This window comes from Dromiciops gliroides, chromosome 5 (genome assembly GCF_019393635.1).
Source record: "Dromiciops gliroides isolate mDroGli1 chromosome 5, mDroGli1.pri, whole genome shotgun sequence".
NCBI lineage: Eukaryota > Metazoa > Chordata > Mammalia > Microbiotheria > Microbiotheriidae > Dromiciops > Dromiciops gliroides.
Window position 1 is genome coordinate 26,166,581 of NC_057865.1, and position 20,829 is coordinate 26,187,409.

The window sequence follows — 20,829 nt, forward strand, 5'->3', positions numbered from 1 at the left end:
CCAGTGCTTTAACCACTGTGCCACCTAGCTGCTAGAGAATTTCTGATGTGAAAGCCCCATCCAGCCCACCACAAATTTCCTTCACTAACCTAGGGTCATCCTAAATGAATGAGTGTAGAACTAATGCCCATGTTCACCAAAATACCCAGGTGGCTACTGACCCATCACAGAATAGGTATATCTGGGGCATCCCCTCAGCTGGCTTAGATTGGCCTGGGGCCATTGCATGGCACTAGATAGACTGTACAACAGAAACAAGACAGACCAGACACAGATAACGGTTTTCGGTGTCCCCTGCAGTCGGGCAGAATTCACTGTCCTGACCAGGTAGAGCTTTCATAGAATACTAGGAACCTTGTCTCTAATCCTTCCTGGTGATCCCTGTCCAAGGGGTTAGTCACACAGTTTGACTGAGCCTTTCAGCTCTTGCTCTCCAGTGAGGCTCAGTCAAACTGGCTGAGTGCATGTGTCTTTGGGAGCCTCTTCACAGACCTAGTCCCTTGGCTTATGAATCCAAATGAAGTCCAGGAAGCTCTAATGCAGAGTCTCTCCTGACAGGCCACAGAATTCCAATTGGTGGCCCTTGCTAGCAAGACTTCTATCATAGCACCAAGCTCAAGACAGCCTCAGGCTGGCTGTAACCAATCATAGTGCCAGGACAGATGGCCAATTTTAAATAATGTTAATGGTATGATCAGGGATTCACAGTGCAAAAGGAAGGAATTATTTGGCCGAGAGACCAACTCACAAAACTTAGAGAATTTGAAAAAAAAATGAAATCAGACATAAAACAGACAGACCATTGAATACTTGCTGGTGAAGTCAATGATCTAAATGAAACTATTTTCTAAACCTAGCCCAAACCTCTCCCTCAACTGATCAGGTCAAGGAGATTGTCATTCATTCATCAGTCTGATTTGGCTGATTCTAACCTGACCAAGCAGAAGTCCCATCTGTTCAAAAAAAAAGTCAAGTATAAATATATTCTACTCACTTAATTCCTGATTTTCATCACCAGAGTTGGTAATACCAAGCAGGTGGAGTCTGCCAAGGTCCTGATTTGTGACTCCAAGGTGATCCAGTGGCTCCGCCTACTTTGAATCCTACCACGACCAGGCAATGCAGGAATAACAAGACCCCAGAATATCAAACTTTTCTCAGAATTTAGTTCACCAGCAAATAATCCTCACCCACGTAGTCAAAAGGTCCCTAACAAAATGAAAAGACAAAACAGATCTCTTTCTACCACGGAGGGAGAAGGCATCAGAGAAAAGGAGACTGGGAGGGGATGTTGCAAGGGCTGGTGGATTAGATAAGATACCCTAACCTGAATGACCAAACTAATTCTGAAATCAGCCTCCGGGAACAGATGTTATCCCACGGGATGTTCTTGTGGAGGGGTAGGGAGCATGACAAGGAGGTCCTTTAATTGTTGAGCTAGGTTTGTGATCCAGATCTTCAATCAAAGGCAGAATGACCAAAATTTTTACACACGATCACAGAATTTCAGAGTTAAGAGAGGTCAATACTTCATGGGACACCTAATTCAAACCATACTTTATTTGTTTTTGGTTTTTGATTTTTGGTGAGGCAGTTGGGGTTAAGGGACTTGCCCAGGGTCACACAGCTAGTAAGTGTCAAGTGTCTGAGGCCAGATTTGAACTCAGGTACTCCTGACTCCAGGGCCAGTGCTTTATCCACTGCGCCATCTAGCTGCCCCTTGGTATGTTCTTTTTAAAGTATGGTTTGAGAGGCAGCTAGGTGGTACAGTGGATAAAGCACTGGCCCTGGAGTCAGGAGTACCTGAGTTCAAATCCAGCCTCAGACACTTAACACTTACTAGCTGTGTGACCCTGGGCAAGTCACTTAACCCCAATTGCCTCACTAAAAAAAAAAAAAAAAAAAAAGAACATACCAGACAAAGAGTCACTCACCTCTAATGAGGAAGAAGCATTCTTGCCACTTTAGAATAATTGTTTGTTAGGAAGTTTTTTTAACAATTATTCTAAGTTTTCCTCTTTGAAGATTCTTCCAGGGTTTTGGTTTTGTCCTCTGGGGACAAAGATAATAGCCAAACCCATCTTTCCCATAATAACCCTTTAAATGTTTGCAGGCAGCGATCAGGTTCCTCCAGATTCTCTCATCTTTGGTCTAAACATCCTTACATCATTCAGCCAATTCACAAATGGTGTGGACTTATGACCCTTCAACATCCTAGTTGCCTTTCTTTGGACACTCTCCAGTTTATCAATATCTTCCTTAAACCATGGCATCCCAAACTAATCATAATACTTGAGATGTGCTCTGCCTAGGAAAGGGCATCAGGACACCTGTCACGTATGTTGTAGAAAGTGTTATTATTCAGAACCAGGTACACCACGTGTTCTCTTTGGTCCCTTTTAACCCTAAGAGGGTCAGAATCTGGAAGGAAAGTGGTATGCCCAAGAACTTTTGCTAGCAAGACTCATTTTGGGCGTATTTTGGGCAAACTACTTAAAGACCTTTCATCAAACTTGTAGCATGTCCAAGACTATACTTTGAAAAATACCACTATAAGCCTTACAGCCAGACGCATGAAAAATTCTTTCTTAATTCTCCCAGTTTACCCAGGTTATAGATATTATATTGGATAGAACACTGGATTTGAGAGGTCACAGGACTTGGGTTCAAAGTCTGGCTCTGCTAACTGTAGAACTACATGCGTGAAATTGGGTAAGCCATTGAACCTCTCTAGCCTTCAGTTTCCTTATCTGTAAATCTGTAAATGGTCTAAGTGATCTCTTGACCTTTTGGGAAGATTGACCCCAAGTCTGACTTTTTCTCTTGATAAAAAAAATTCAGTTGGCAGCAGTGCCTACATATAATTGGTTTTCTGCTCTTTTCTAGATTCCTAGGTTGTGATGTTGCTCTAATCCTTTGAAGTAAAGATTCACCCACAACATATGACTCAAAGATAGATGAAAGAAAGGGCATCCCCACAGGAAGAGGTAAGGATGGTGATAAGGAGTGAGAATATGATCTTCTGATAGGAGCCAGACAGGGGCCTGGGTTCCTTCCCTCACTTGCCATTTCTTACTAACTGTACTCTAAATACTTGCAATGTGAAATCAACCAATCAATCAACCAAGGGGCAGCTAGGTGGCACAGTGGATAGAGCACCAGCCCTGGAGTCAGGAGGACCTGAGTTCAAATCTGGCCTCAGATACTTGACACTTACTAGCTGTGTGACCCTGGGCAAGTCACTTAACCCTCCTTGCCCTGAGCAAAAAAACAAAACAAAACCAATCGATCCACCAAAAAGCATTTATTAACCACTTACTCTGTGCCAGGAACTGGAGATATCTCCATTCTATTGGCATAAACACGTACACATATGACTGGGCTAAATGTGTCCTAAGTGAAATGCAAACTCATTGTGGAGGAGAGAAGGCATCGGGAGGTCAGGGAAGGCATCGTGTAAGAGGTATCACTTGAGCTGGGCCTTGAAAGGATATGAGAGCTTCAAGAAGAGGAGTGATACTGGAGGCATAATTCTGTAAATAGTGAACATCAAGTGAGCCAGTTTGGCCGGAACGTAGAGTGTGTAAAAAGGAGACATTGTAGAGATTTTTTTCAGTTGGATTAGATGGAAAAAAGCAGTTATCAAGCATCTACCATGGGGCGGGCATTGTGCTAAGCCTTTTTGGCCCCCTCCAAGTGTGACATTCTATGACTCTGTGAAGTCACTGATTAAATAGATAATTATATCCACCTTTGCTTAAAATTTCTGGGAAATCTCTAAAGCTTGTGATTGGTAACCTCTTTTATGGTGTAATTTATGGGTTTAACACATCCTTAAATATATATATATGTATATATATATATTTACATATATATATATTTACATATATATATATATACATATATATATATATATATATATATATATATATATATATATATATATATATATGTGGTACGGAGGAGGAGGACTTCTTGTCAGGGAGCCAGCCTCAATCCTGCCATCACCACATAGATGGGAGTGCCTCAGAATTAGGGTTTTTAACAGTAGGTGATACCACCTCTCTAGTTGCCTGCTTTGAGATTTGATTCAGCTCAACTCACTGTGTCAGATGACACTAACATCATTTGGATCCATCAATACCTTGTATCCTATTCAGGAATACAGAGACCTATGGCAGATTTATCTTCAATGGATAGATCAGTAACCTGATTGATACAGCAACTCCCTGCTATGATCCAGGCTACAGTCCATCCATGCACTGTTAACCACGTCCTCCTAGAAATGTAACACAGACTCTCCAGCATTCTGGGAGCCTTCTCTCATTCCCTTGACATTGCATGAATAGTAATGGAGCATTCAGATTGTTCACTGACTAGCCCTCGCTCTTGCCATATGACTGGTCTACCCCTCCTGGTTATGCCTCCCTCACTGGCCAACATTTCCAGGACTGGCTACAACTTCACTCATTTTTCTTGTCTCACTGGTCAAAGCAGGGGATTTGGAATATTCTTTGCTCCCCATTGCCAGTTCCAGGCTCTCCTCCCCTTGCCCTCACCACTCAGTAATCTCTCCTTTCAGCTTCATGCTACTCATATATAGCATCCAGTGAAAATCCTAGTAGCTGTTGTCTGCAGACCCTCAGGTCACTTCCCTTCCTTCCTCAATGAGTTCAATATTTGGCTCACACTTTTTCTCTCCCCCCCAAGTATTCTCCTCAGACTAGGGCAGTTCAATAGACACTGAGTTTTCCCCTAACTGCCTAACTACTCAGTTCTTCAGCCTTCTTACTCCCCATGACCTATTCTTCCACCCCACCTTAACCACACGCAAGAATACTCATACCTTTGACATTATGATCACCTACAAAGGGGATCTCTACATTTAAGAATCCTGAAATCCCCTTATCTGACCATAATTGATTATTCTTTCCCTCTTCATTTACAAAGCCCTATTCTTTTTGTTTGTTTGTTTTGCTTTGTTTTTTGTTTTGTTTTGTTTTTTGTTTGTTTTTGGTGGGGCAATGAGGGTTAAGTGACCCCTCTTGACCCCTTGGTGAAGCAGGTCAAGTCTATGATGTCCTCCTCTCTTGAATCTCTTATTATATTGCTGATTATGCCCAGCCAAGTCTCAGCCTTGGATGACTCCCACCATTTCCCCTATACATGTGCTATTAAACAAAAGTAGAAAAAATCATGTAACCTTTCTAAATGGGTCCACTGCAAACCCCAACTGAGTCCTCACTGATGATAGACAATCCTTCTATACCTACCCTATGAATTCACAATCCTACTCTTTCCTTAAACCTCCTATGGCTCCCCCTCTCCCTTGTCTCTCAGCTGAGAACTTTGCTTCATTTTGGCGGGGGATGGGGGAATCGAGGCCATTTGCTGTGAACTCTCTCTTCTCCCCTCTTCCTCATCTCCTATCACTCTCCTGCCATTATGTCCTCTGTTACCTCTGTCTCCCCTGATGAAGTGACCTTGGTCCTTACCAAGGCCAACCCCTCTCCTTGTTCAGGCGATCCCATTCCATATCTTCTCCTCCAACAGATAGCCCTTTCTGTCATCCCTGCTCTTTCACTTATTTTCAATCTCTCCCTCTCTACTGGCTCCTTTCTTGCTGCCCACAAACATGCCCATGTCTCCTCCATCCTGAAAATGTCCTCTTGATCCTTCTATTCTCCACTAGCATCCTATAATAGCCTTTTGTGGCTACACTCCTTGGAAAGACCAGCTACAATTTGTAGTTGATAAATAGTTTCAGTCGTGTCTGACTCTTTGTGACCCCGTTTGGGGTTTTCTTGGCAATGATACTGGAGGAGTTTGCCATTTTCTTCTCCAGCTCATTTTACAGAGGAGGAATTGAGTCAAACAGGATGAAATGACTTCCCCAGGGTCACACAGCTAGTAAGTGTCTGAAGTCAGATTTGAACTCAGGAAGGTGAGCCTTCCTAATTCCAAGCCCAGTGCTCTGTGCACGATGGCACCATCTAGCCGTTGATTACAATGAGTCCTTCTATTTTCTCTTTCACTCTTTTTTATACCCTTAAAATCCAGATTCTGACCTTATCATTCAGCTGAAACCTCTCTCTTCAAAGTTACCAGTGATCTCTTAGTTGCCATGTCCAATGTCCTTTGCTCAATCCTCATTCTCCTTGGCCTTTCTGTAGTCTTTGACACTTTTGATCACTTTCTCCTCCTTGATTTATTTTCTTTCTAGGTTTTTAGGACACCACTTTTCCTGGGTCTCCACTTACCTATCTGACCAGTCCTTCTCAGTTTCCTTTACAGAATACTCCAGATCAAACCCTCTAATTGTAGGTATCCCAAAAGACACCTGGGCCCTCTTCTCTTCTCCCACCATACTACTTCACTGGGAGATCACATTCACTCCCATGGACTTAATTACCATCTCTATGCTCATAACTCTCAAATCTACATATCCTGCCCCAACCTCTAATCTCACATCTCCAACTCCCTTTCAGACACCCCACCTTAAACTTAACACATCCAAAATGGACCCCATTATGTCCTCCCTTATTCTCCCCCCACTAAAACCTTCTCTATTACTGTCAGTGGTAACAACATCCATTTTCTCAGGCTCACAACCTAGGAGTCATTCTTTTTTGTTTGTTTGTTTGTTTGTTTGTTTGTTTTTTACGGGGCAATGGGGTTAAGTGACTTGCCCGGGGTCACACAGCTAGTAAGTGTCAAGTGTCTGAGGCCAGATTTGAACTCAGGAGCTCCTGAATCCAGGGCCGGTGCTTTATCCACTGCGCCACCTAGCTGCCCCCTAGGAGTCATTCTTGCCTTCTCACCATCTTTCACCATCATATCCAAGCTGCTTGTCAATTTCAACTTTGCAATGTCTTTTAAATATGCCCCATTCTGTCCTGTGACACTCTGAGAATTTTTCCTGCCTGTCTTCCATGAAAGGGATGATCTCCCTCCTCTTCTCTACTTACTGCCTTTCCTGGCCTCCTTTAAGTCTCTGCAGAAAATCTTTCCCAAACCCTACTAATTTTAGTGCCCTCTCAATTATTTCCAATTTATCCTGCATATAACTCATTCGTATATATATATATGTGTGTGTGTGTGTGTGTGTATACACATATGTATATCCATATATGTGTTCATCTATATCTATACATCTTTGATATAGATTAGATATAGATATATCTTTCTTTCTCCATCATTAGATTTTGAGCTCCTTGAGGGCAGAGACTGAACTTTGTTTCTTTTTATAGCCTCAGTTCTTAGCACAGTGTCTATCACATAGTAGGTACTTAATAAATATTGATCTTTCACACTAATTCTATTCTGCAGTTATTAATTGATGTAGCCTATTTTTTTTTTTGCAGGGCAGAGGGTTAAGTGACTTGCCCAGGGTCACACAGCTAGTGTCAAGTGTCTGAGGCCGGATTTTAATTCAAGTCCTCCTGAATCCAGGGCCAGTATTTTATCCACTGTACCACCTAGCTGCCCCCTATGATGCAGCCTATTTTTATAAAAAAAAAAGGGTTCATATATTTTGTTTTCACATTATGAACATTTATAGATTACTCTCACTTCTTGAGAGGTCTCTTGAAATAAGGAAGGCCAATTAAGCAAAACTAATAATACAATAACCTCATCCAAAAACACACTTAACATTCCATATGTATAGCACTCCCAATTTCTCTTTAAAAAAAAATAAACAGAAACCTATTTTCTCTTGTTCCAATCTCCTTACCCCATTGGGGGAAAAAAAGAGATAAGAAAACAAATTCCTTATAATCAGTATGCATAGTCAAACAAAATAAATTCCTTTACTGGGGGTGTATATATACATACACATATGTATATGTCATTCTACACTGTAAATCTATTACCTCTGTAATGTGTCGCGTGTTTCATCATGTCTTCTGGAATCATGAATGGTCACTGTATTGATCACAGTTCTTATAATTTTCAAAGTTGTCTTTACTCCACTCATTTCATTCTTCATCAGCTTATAAAAATTGCTTAAATTATTCACTTTTATAATATTGATGTCACAGTATAAATTGTTCCCCTGGTTCTGTTTGCTGTACTCTGTGTCAGTTCATACAAGTCTTTTCATGTTTCTTTGAAATCATCTGTTTTCTCCTTTGTTAAAGTGTAGTAATATTCCATCTCATTCAAATACTACAACTTATTTAGCCATTCCCCACTTGATGTGCATCTTCTAGTTTCCACCTTTTTGCCACCACAAAAAAAATAGAACTGCTACAAATATATTTGTACATATAGGATCTTTTCCTATTTCTTCGATCTCTTTTGGATATAAACCTAGCAGTGGTATAGTTGGGTTAAAGGGCATGTACTGTTTAAGAACTTTTTGCCTATAATTCCAAAATGTTTTCAGAATGGTTATATCCATTCACAGATCCAACAACAATACAACAATGTCCCTATTTTCCCAAAGGCCTGCCAACATTGTTTTGGTCATTTTTACCAATCCAATGAGTATGAAGTAAAATTTCATAATGACTTTAATTTTAATTTCTCTAATTAGTTGTTATTTGGACCATTTAAAAATATTATTAGAAATAGTTTGGCTTTCTTCCCTTGAGAACCACCTGTTCATATGATCAAATGAGATAATATTCATAAAGCTCTTAGCATAGTGCCTGACATAGTAAACATTTAATAAATACTTGTTCCTTTTCCTTTCCTTTATATCCTTAGACCATTTATCGATTGTGGGAAAGTGTCACCCTAAGAAATTGAATCAATTCCTTATATATCTTGCAAATGAGTGCTTTATCACAGAAATTTGCTACAAAGGTCTTCCTAGTTAATTGTCCCTTCTAATCTTAGCTTTATTAGAATTTTTGTTCAAAACTTAAAAAATTTTTGTATAATCAAAATGATCCATTTTATTTTCTCTGATTCTCTCTGTATCTTATTTGAGAGAATCCTATCCATAGATCTGATAGGGATTTTTTCCCTATGTTCCTCTCATTTGTTTATGATGACCTTTATAACCAGGTCACCTATCCCTTTGGAGCTTTATCTTGACATAAGGTGTGAGGTGTTGATCTAAGTCTAATTCCTTTACATACTGCCCTGAAATTTGAACTGGGACTTCATGAAGCAATATGGTGGTGTGGAAAGAGCATTGGGCCAAAAGTTGGTAGACAGTTGGTTTGAAATCTAATCTCAGACATTTACTGGATGTCTGACCTGAGCCTCAGTTTTCTCATTTGTTGATTGATACTTTTTTTGGGGGTGAGGCAGTTGGGGTTAAGTGACTTGCCCAGGGTCACACAGCTAGTAAGTATCATGCATCTGAGGCCGTATTTGAACTCAGGTACTCCTGATTCCAGGGCCAGTGCTTTATCCACTGCACCACCTAGCTACCCCTATTATTACATTTTACAGATGAGGAAACCACAGCTCAGAGAGGTTATAAATGTGTCACATAGGGTCACATAGCTAATTAATATCAGAGGCAGGATTCACACTCAGATCATCCTGACTCCAAGTCTAGTACACTATCCCCTGGGCTGCCTAGCTGCCTAATTCTACTCACCCCAGTCTCTTACATCGACCCAAGCATAAAAATGTCTAGATCTAACTCTGCCAAGTATCAGATCTCATATGAACCCTAGAGAACATCTGCGCCCCTCTTCCTGAGTATGCCCCTCAAAGAGACTGATGCTCTAGAGCTTGGAGATAAATGGAATTCTTCTCCCCCAGCCTCATAGTTTGCCTTTTACCTCAACTGGCCCTAATACTTCCCAAGGGAGTCTTGGTGTGGTCCTTCTGATTCCTGCAAACATCATTAATGAGTTCTGTATAGGAGTGTTCTGAATGTCAGCTTGTCATGGAGACACCCTGTATTAAGGGTGTATCCTATGGATAGTTAAAAAGAATACCACTCCTGAAGCCTTCTTTCTTGGGAAATACTGGTTGTAGGGTCTACTTACCACCAGCAGTACATCCTGTTCAACCAAGAAAAACATTTTTTTTTCATTTCTAAACATTTAATCAAAAACCAAGACAGAAGTATAAAATAATTTATTTTTTAAAAAAATTCTCAGTGATCAAGGATTGTAATTTCGTTGGCGCAACTTGTGAGTCCTGTGCCTGCCCCAACCCTGCTTTTGTAGTGCCTTTCATTAAATGTGACATTTTCCCTCTCTTTGCATTTTGCCCATATTTGAAGAGCCCTGCTCATGGGAACTTATTAAAATCTTCAGCAGCATGTGAATATGTGAGGATGCACTTATGTGTACAGGGAGAGAGAATGGATTTTTATCTTCTGGGAGTCTGGTGGTTTTATTTTTTAAGAGTATCGGTGGCTTACAAAAGAAAATGAGAAGGGAAAAAAGAGACACATTTCTCATTTAAAAGAGCCTGGGATGACTTCTCGGCTAATTATCAGAGAGGCCAAGGAAAGGGGTGACCCAACAAAGTTTAAATTACCCTTATGTGAACCATAAAGAGTACAGGAAGGCTGTATATTCAGCCCATTCTTGATTATATGGACTAATTATGCTGGAGACAGAGAAAAATCTCATCTTCATTTAGCCTTTGTTTTGAATACATAGCCCTTCATGCTCAGGGTGACTCTCTCATCTTCCTTCTTTTCCATTTCAAGCTCTGACAATCCCCCTCAGCTTAATAATCAGAGTCCCTGGATCTAAATCCTGATTCGGTTACTACTTGAGTAATCTAGGGCAAGTCATTCACCTCTTTGGGCTACAGTTTCCTAACCTCTAAGGTCTCTTCCAACTTGAAATCCATGACCCTATGAAATGTTTATGCCATTATCTTCTTTCTTGGTTTTTTGTTCTAGGTTCTTTCTCTGAATCTTCTGTCTGATATAGCAGCCTTAGCTGCCCTACTCACAACATGAAACAGGTAATATTTAATTCCTCCCCACAAACACACACACACACACACACACACACACACGTACTTTTATCACCTTCCTATTGTTCTCTTCCTTCATCCCACCAAGTACTTAGTGTCCCCTGCCCACCCTCATCATATATGGTGCTTTGGAACTAGAACCGACCTTGGACATATTAGGAGCTTAACAAATATTCACTGAATTGAGCTGTTGAATATTTTAAACCCTTCCTTTTACAGATGAGGAAACTTTGATTTTCCTATATTCTTATTTATATACTTGTTATCTTCCCAACAAAATGTATATTCTCCCTGAAGGAAGGAACTACAGCTATTCCCTGATTGAGGCAAATAATGGATTCCTGAAATAGTCACATGTATTCAAACTGATGCTCAAAACCATAATTATGTAAAATACAGTCACTGGCTCCAAGCCAATGAAAATATGAAATTAGAAATGATCTTTTTATTTCGATCTTATTTTATCTGCAGCTCCTAACACTGTGTCTGGTATATAGTAGGCACTTAATAAATGATGATTACTTGATGTGACCTTGGCTGCTTAACATTTTTATCATTGACTTGGATTGTCAAATCTGTAGATGACACAAAACATAATCAATGCTTTATCTATCTGCCTATCTATCTATCATCTATTTATCTATTATTTATCCATCTAGTTGACCTATCATCTAGCTTGTCTACCTGTTTCCCTGTTTACCTATCTATGACTCTATCTCCCTGTTTACCTCTCTATCATCTATCTACCTACTTGTCTATCATCCAGCTATTTATTAAAATGATAATATAAATATAAATGGAAACAGAATATTATTTAACATCATACATATATTAAACACCTACTACATGCAAAGCACTATGGTTCTTCCTTTAAGATGGGAATGTCAGAGGTCCAAAAACGGTCAACTCCTAACCAACAAACAGCAACAGATGACAGACAAATTAACGAAAAATAACTGCTAAAGAAAATTGCCTCAAAAAGGGAGAAGGAGGGGGCAGCTAGGTGGCACAGTGGATAGAGCACTGGCCCTGGAGTCAGGAGTACCTGAGTTCAAATACGACCTCAGACATTTAACACTTGCTAGCTGTGTGACCCTGGGCAAGTCACTTAACCCCCATTGCTTCACTAAAAAAACAAAACAAAAAAAAAAGGGGAGAAGGAACTGTCACAGAAATAAGTAAGCACGAAAAAAGACCAACACAATGAATAAATATTATATCTTAAAATAAATGGCACTGAAGACGCTTGAAGACATAATGAATAAATAGCAACAAGGGCATAGGGCAGTTGGGTAGCACAGTGGATAGAGTGCTGGGCCTGGTGTCAGGAAGACTCATTTCCCTGAGTTGAAATTCTGGCCTTAGACACTTACCAGCTGTGTGACCCTGGGCAAGTCACTTAATTATTTTCCTCAGTTTCCTTATCTCCAAAATGAGCTGGAGAAGGAAATGACAAACCACTCCAGGATCTTTGCCAGGAAAACCCAAAATGGGGTCATGAAGAGTCGGATATGACTGAAATACAACTGGAATGTCTTAATAGCAACAAAAATGACAGTTTCCAGGGACAGCTAACTCCCTGACCCCAAACTTTCTTCTAGAACTCTATTTGCAAAAGATCTAATTTTAAAGCAAGTCACCAGAAAAATGCCCAGAGGTCCTATGGGGTTGACCTACCATGTTTGGCACACTTAGATATAATGTGACAAGGGTTCAATGACAGCCATGGGATCATAGAGTCAGAGCTGGAAAGAACCTCCTAAGTTATCTAATCCAATGTCCCCATTTTATAGACATGCATCCAAAGGCACTGAGTAGCTGAGTGACTTGCCCACACAAGTAACCAGTAACCCAGTTGGAATCTGAAACAGATGCTTAGATGGGAGGGCATTCTAACTGTGTCAAGTGTGGTCTGTGTTCCCTTGAGCAAGGAAACAAACTCTTCCAGGTGACGAGAGCCTGAGTCAGAGCTAGAAATCTGCTGACTTACTGCTGGAAAATTTGTGAGTTTTATTCGCTCTTCCTCCTGGCTCCTAGCCTTGTGTTTCTAATGTTTCATCACATCGGGTCAAATAGAAATCCTTGTGAGCAATAGGTGCTCAGGTACAAATGTGATTGTGCCATGCTCCAGAGATGGCTTTGGTTTAAAGGAGAAAAAACTAGTTCCCAAATCTCGTCAACAGCGTTGTGAGCGGTCAGCCCGTGGGAGCCGCCAGGGCTGTGAACCCCAGTTACAGACGTCAGCAAATGTCCCTTTTAATTGAACGCTCCCGAGGACATCGGCAGGCCAGCAGAGAGGCCCTGCCGTGGGCACATTGTGCTACATTAAGGGGCACCTGGGCTTCGTGGCAGGCCTTAATCTTTGTCTCTCCCTTTCTCCCTGCCAGAGTCAGCAGGGTGGGGAGAGCGCTGACGTCGCTATGGAGAACTTGGAGAAAACATGCCTCCCCAAAGCCAAGCTGTGGGGAAAATGCTGACCTATTTGAATCTTCAGCCTCCTGCTCCTGCTGAATCCCAGAGCCACTCCAGAACTGGCCCCAGCCTCTAGCCCCCTCCCCCAGAGCAGAGATTTCCAAAGTCCCCACCTCCCTCCCCACATCCACCCCCACCCCACGCAGGGCCATGAAATGTTTATACAATGGAACGTGATTTACATAAGTCAGACATGGCTGCATAGGGATGGAGGCAATGTAGCCCTATGGATAGGCTACTAGGCTTCAAGTCAGGAAGATCTGGGTTCAAATCCTGCCTCTGGCACCTAACTCTAGGAACCTGGGTGAGTTATAACCTTTCTGTGTTTGAGTAATCATTAAAGTGTTACATATGTTCAATCATGTGATCCTCATGATAACACTGTGGAGGAGGTGCCATTTTTATCCCCATCTTAACAGAAAATTGAGGCTGAGGGAGAGTAAGGGATTTGCCCACACAGACTAGTCACCAGGGTCACACAAACAAGTGCATTGTCTGAGAGTGGATTTAACTCAGGACTTCATGACTCCAAGCCTTGCATTTTTTTTTGTTTGTTTGGTTTGGGTTTTGTTTTGTTTTTTTTTTTTGGTGAGGCAATTGGGGTTAAGTGACTTGCCCAGGGTCACACAGCTAGTAAGTGTTAAGTGTCTGAGGTCGGATTTGAACTCAGGTCCTCCTGAATCCAGGGCCAGTGCTCTATCCACTGTGCCACCTAGCTACCCCCAAGCCTTGTGTTTTATCTATCAGGCCACTGTTCAGACAGTTCCCTAATATGAAAGAGATTGCTAAACTGTGGGATTTAGCAAGCCTGAAATAAAGTGAGTACCTTCCTCCCTTTTCCCTCCCCTCCTCCATCTTTCCTTCTCCCTTGACTTCCCCTCCTGTCTATTCTCCCCTTTATGTTTTTGTTGTTGTTCAGTTGTCCATGGGGAGCGGTTTGCTTTTTCCTTCTCCAGCTCATTTTACAGATGAGAAAACCGAGGCAAACATGCCCAGGGTCACACAGCTAGTGTCTGAGGTCGGATTTTAACTCAGGTCTTCCTGAATCCAGGGAAGGTGTTTTATCCACTGCGCCACCTTGCTGACCCCATGTAGGTGCTGTTATTATTCCCATTTTATAGGCAAGGAGATTGAGTGGTGAAAAAGACCTGTCCAGGACCACTGAGCTAAGTGTCTTAGGTAAGATTCAAACTTAGGTCTTCTTGATTCCAAGATCAACACACAATCCACTACTCTGCACTGGTGAGAAAATCTCTTTGGTGCATCCAGCAAATTGCACATGTCCTCCAAGCTCTTTAATCTAGATGGGGCTTGTTATGTCACCCCTGTTTTTCACACTCTATCACCTATTGGCAAGGACCTGCATCTTTTGGGAATCTTCCTTTTGGATGGTTCTTGGGATGGTGACATGGGAGATGTGACTGCTGCGTGGTTGTGTCACTCTTGGCTGTTTTTATTTCCCAGCAGTAACAGGTTTTATAGTGAGGAACGATAGAGAATTGGACCAGAATGAAAACATTACTATGATTGTTTTAAAATTGGGACCTGGGCATGTTGTTAAATAACCAAGAAGGGACTTTGGGTCATTGACTCTGCTAACATATATGATCCCTCTTTTTTGGGGGGGGGGGGGCTGGGCAATTGGGGTTAAGTGACTTGCAGCTAGTGTCAAGTGTCTGAGGCCAGATTTGAACTCAGGTCCTCCTGAATCCAGGGCGGGTGCTTTATCCACTGCACCACCTAGCTGCCCCTGATCCCTCTTTACATCTATCTCCAAAGGTTGGTTGAATTTCAAATTAGTTTTTTAATATATTAATTTACATCACTTAAATTTCCTCCAGTTCTTACCATCACCATCACCACTAAGAGAACCATTTCTTATAACAAGGCATTTTAAAGGAAAAAGTAAAAGATGATAATGAGAATCAGCGAAACTAGAAAAATACATTGGAAAAAATCTGAAATTGCTGATAATGTTCTACAGCCATGCTGAACCCCACCTCAGTAGGAGTATCTCGTTATCTCTTCTTTGAGGTCAAACTCTTGTTCTTTGTAATTCTGCAACTATTGCTTTGAATTGGTTTTCCTTTCCTTGTTATATTACTATAGTCATTGTGTATATCTTCTTGACGCTGCTTTACTCAAAGTTATCTTAATTTTAACTAAGTCAAGTGTTCTCCATTAAGACAGGCCAAATTAGTTCAGTGGAGTTGGAAAGAGGCGGTCTCTACAGAGCCATTTAAGTGGGTCTTCATTGACAAAGCTTAGTCCCTCATAGAAGACTATACAATGAAGGAAGGAAAGGGTGGCCGTGACTTTTCTCAGGATATAGATCAGTTCCTCATCTTCTTTCCCTTTGGGAAGTTTCCCTTGAACTCGGTCCAAAATGTCTTTTCTCTCCAGCCTAGTTATATTCACTATTAGGGGATCCTTGAATTTTGTGGGAGGCAGGATAAGAGAATTTCTGAGCTTACTTACAACACCAAGATTCTATGATTCTTTGATAAAATAAGATGGAATTTAATTGGATGCTCCTTGAGACCAGAGACTAGATCTTTCATTTTTTATCACCTTTAGTCTAACATCATCTTATACATGATAGGCACTCAATAAGTATTTAGTAAATGAATTAAATGAGACTTATTAACATCCATGGCTAACAGTAAGACAAGGAAAGACAAGAAGAGCCATGGTCCTATTAGGGAAATTGGCCAACACAGACTGCTGGGATATTGGGCATTTGGAACAGAAGTGTTGGCATGGGCCATTAGGGGCATAAAAAATGTCATTGGTATCTCCTGGCAGACATGGGCAGAAGTCTTTCATTATCAACATCATTACCAACCTGGTCATTCCCTTTTAGAAAATGGAAGTTGGCATAATTAATAACACAAATGAAAAGGAAATACTTTGGAATTATTTCCTCCCATGGATATGGTCCAAATGAGAACTCACTTTGAACTCTGGGACCATTTTGGGACCCTTAGAGACAGCACCAACTCCCATGATTTCAGACATTATCTCTATGTGGGAGATTCCCAAGTCTATATCTCAAGCCTGGACCTCTTTCCTGTGCTCTAGTCCCATATTTCACTACAATAATACAGATCTTAGAGTTTATTCATTACATGTGAGAGTCAGTTAAAGGAAACAGAGATATTTTGCTATGAGAAGACTGGGTGGAAGGACCTTAAATGTTTGAGGGCCTATCATGTGAAGGAAAGATTATACATGTTCTGCTTGACCCCAGAGGGTAGAAACTGCAAGAAGATATTAGGTATAGAATGTTGCATGTGGTATCAGATGCAATTAATAACAATAAAAATAATAATAAAATTAACTAGAATTTATTTAGCACTTTAAGGTTTGTAAGGTGGTTTACATATGTTAACACATTTGATCCTCACAATAACCCTGTGAGGTAAGTGCTATATGACCCCATTTTACAGATGAGGAAATTGAGATTGAGAAAAGTTAAGTGACTTACCTAGGATCGTGCAGCTAGGAAGTATCTGGGGCAGGATGCAAACTCAAACTCCATGCCATACATTCTATTCACTGTGCCACCTAGTTGTCAAAGTGTCAGTTGGCTTTGCTTAACTATTTTCCCCTTTTCTATAAAGAGAGGTTCACTAATGTGAGTGGAAAGAAGGGCATAGGGGGTATAGCTAGAAATGGCCATTATAAAAAAGCATTTTATCATCAATAAATGATCAATAAAAATTTGCTTGCTTTATTCATGTTTTGGAAATAATCATTAGGATTTCTAGTGTTTGGGTTGAGTCACCCTTGATACTTAAATATTGCTAGAAAAAATTTAGCAGCAATGAGAAAATGAAAAAACCAAATAATTATAATTGATTTATTTCTGAAACACTGCTTTGAAACTCCCTCCAAGTAAGGAAAGGAGGGGCCATTTTCTCATCTCTCCTAAAATTTGGTGGTGTTTTTTTCCCCCATGGAATAATGTTTTTATTTCACAATTTATCAATACATTTATACTAATTCAGATAGTTCTTCTTCTCCTTCATATCTTGATGTCTCTGTTTTTGGCAGTGAACATAGACTTTGACTCCATCAATGACATGACTTTCTTGCTGTAATGCCCTTATAAGTTCTTCTGAAGAAAATCCAACCCAACAAAAACCTTTATGAAAGTCTGTTTCTTTTTCAAATGGTAGGAAACATCTTCTTACAGTGCCAAATTGACTGAAGTGTTCTTTGATCTCATTAGCGGCCACCGTCCAGGGAATGTGGTTAACAAAGATCGTGGCCAAATAATTGCACCACGGTGGAACGCAAAGACGCCTCGGCCGCCACAGGGGAAGCCAGCCGCTCGTGGGCGCGAGAACCGGCAGCCACCCGCTCACCCTGGTGGGGTTTTTTTAGAGAAAAAGTTACATTTTTTATCAGAAGAAGTAAAAAGCCATTGCTCCAAATAGGAAATAAAGAAAATCTGATTTATTAAAGGACCTTCCACATACTCTGCATGAAATCCACAAGCAAGTCACTTAACCTCTGTCTGACTCGGTTCTGATGAAGCTCTCAGTGTTGCTATGAAAATCTAATGAGATGATACTTGTAACACACTTAGCACAGTGCCTGGCACATAGGAGGCACTTTATAAATACTAGTGATGAGGATGATTTTGTACATCCATACAGTGTGGGTAGCAGCAATCGAAAGGTGGAAAGAAATACAGTCAGAAAGACCTGGGCTTGCATCTTGCTTCTAATGCTTACTTTGTGATGATGGACAGGTCATTTCATCTGAGTCTCAACCTAAGTCGTCTCATCTGTAAAATGGGAATCATAGAGAGGAGACAGTGAGATACAGAGTGATGGTGGTGATGTAAAAACATAAGATATCAATAAAATCTATTAAGAAAAAAATGGGTTTTCATTTTAAGGGTGCATCAATAGGTGATAAATACTTGTCTTGGTCCATAAAATTCTATACAGACATTGGACATCATGGTAAAAAAAAATTGAATGTACTATGTTTATAAACCATTGTTCTGGGTAGTCTCTGGATCTCTATTTTCTTTTAGAATTTAGCTTGGCATGCAAGTTGGATTGAGAGATCTAAATCCTCCCACACACAGACATACCCACACCTCTACCACCTTATAAAATTTCCCACCTAAGTTCCAGTGGCAGGAAGTGAGTATTTTCAGAAAAGGGGGCAACGTGCATTTTTTTTTTAAAATGGTCACCACAAGATTTTGAAAAGCTTCCAATTATGATTGTGGGTAGCTCTTGCCTCTCCATTGACGCTTCATCTCTTTCATTTTGACTAATCTGATTGTATAGTTTTAGCATAAGTAACTCTAGGGGCATTGCTTTAAAAACAATAACAACAATAAGGCCAAAAAAAAAAAAAAAAGGAAATTGATCCTCAGGTACCCACAACCTGCCCAACAGCAATTTTATTCCCCTTTTAAGGTGTTTAAATGGCTTGAAGGGACCCATGTTCCTTAAAGCTCAGAAACTAAGAGTCTATCTGATTTTGAAACAGATGCGGAAAACTGGAACATTTCAAGCTAACCAATTTTAGCCTCCCCCTCGAATTTCTCTCAACCTGTCATTTCTAACCCTAACACCCCATTTGGCGATGGTCTTCCTAAACCTTGAGTCTAATGTTGACTAAAATGAGAATTTTTCATTAAAAAAGCATGTTTCCATGAACTTAGAGAGAGGTCTAAAAGCAGTATTTGGAAAGAATCAGTCTGAAGATTGAATTATGGACCCTAGCCTGCATCCTCATTATTAAGCATTTATTAAGTACTTACTGCGTGCCAGGAACTATGCTAAACACTGGCATAATGGGAAAAGGTCATTTAGTCTATTCCCCTGCTTCTGGGTAGGCATCTCCCCAAACATTCTACTACTTCTTAATTAGTTTTGTGTCATGGACCCCCATCAATATTCTGGTGAAACCCAAGACCCTTCTTGGAATAATGCACTTAAATGCATAAAATAAATTACAAAAGATACAAAGGAAACCAATTGTGTTGAAATAGTTATCAAAATGTATGTGTGTGTAGATAGAGAGATAGAGAGATAGATGATAGATGGATAGATGAATGGGTAGATGAATGCCAACTGCATGGATCCCAGGTTATAAACTCCTCTTCTAGACTCATGGCCTTGAATCTGTCCAAACTAGAGGATGTTTCTCAGTCTTCAGGGCACCATCCATCAGTCCAAACCAACAAGTATTAATTAAGTGCCTAGTACATCCAGTCACTAGAATGGGTCCTGGGGACACAGATAAAAGAAAAAACATTATTCTCATGGAGCTTACCATATAGCAGAATGGGCTGAACCACCTGTGGTAGTTGTCATCACATTCTACTACCAAGTTTGCCAGGTCAGGGTTCTAGAGCCAGAATATCACGTATGGGCAAAAGGGACCCATCTGGGCGTGCTACACCTCCTGTTGATGGAGGTGGCCTCAGTACCGTTTTTGATCAATATGGTCTCACATGTCTTTGAAAGACCTGCTGTCACTTGTGGCTTAAAATCATCCTCTCCTACCAAGTGACTGGCATGTGTTCCAGGAGCATATACACCCTGATTCATCTCTGGCAACAAATTTTCTTTCTTTCTTTTTTTTTGGTGAGGCAATTGGGGTTAAGTGACTTGTCTAGGGTCACACAGCCAGTAAGTGTTAAGTGTCTGAGGTCGGATTTGAACTCAGGTCCTCCTGACTCCAGGGCTGGTGCTCTGTCCACTGTGCCACCTAGCCGCCCCAACAAATTTTCAATGAATCCATAAGAAACTCTGTGATTGACCTTTCTCAAATCCATTGCTTGAATATATAACATATAAAGTCATAATAAATTATAGTATATGCAATATAAGTGATATGACATGATTATAACATATGTTGTATTGTATCATATTATAATATGCTATCATATGTTGGTCTGGATTTGTGATTTCTATATGGAAAATTCTCAGTTTGGAAATTCCTTCTAGAGATGCAGACTGATTAACATTCCAAAAGTCTGCAAGTCACCTTTAACCTATGGACTTCAAGAGTTGCCTGGGACACCAAGGGTTTAAGATACCTGTCCATGGTCACAAGCATCCCTCATTAGACACAGGACTTGAACCCAGATCTTCCAGACTCAATAGCTAGTCCTCTTTTCAGAAGGCCATCCTGCCCTTATTTACTTCTTATTCAGAATTACTGTAATCTAATGCGGGCACGAACACACAAAGAGAAGTCTTACTACCTCTTCTGAAACCAAAATCTTGCCCAGAAGTCATTGCTGGCATAGATGGGAAGATCTGGGTGAGAGTTTGAGTTAGCCAACTCTTGATTTCTCATCCTAACAGATGCTACCTGGTGCTCAATCAATGTTTCTTGGCTAACAAAGCATAGCAGTCAGTCGGTAAATATTTACTAAGCACCTATTTCATGTTAGTCACTGTATTAAACACT

At 40.6% G+C, this 20,829-nt stretch overlaps 1 pseudogene; it reads right to left on the minus strand.

The window, feature by feature from the left end:
* Window positions 1-17,378: 17,378 nt before the first annotated feature.
* LOC122728677 lies at window positions 17,379-20,460 on the minus strand (annotated as a pseudogene).
* Window positions 20,461-20,829: the final 369 nt, after the last annotated feature.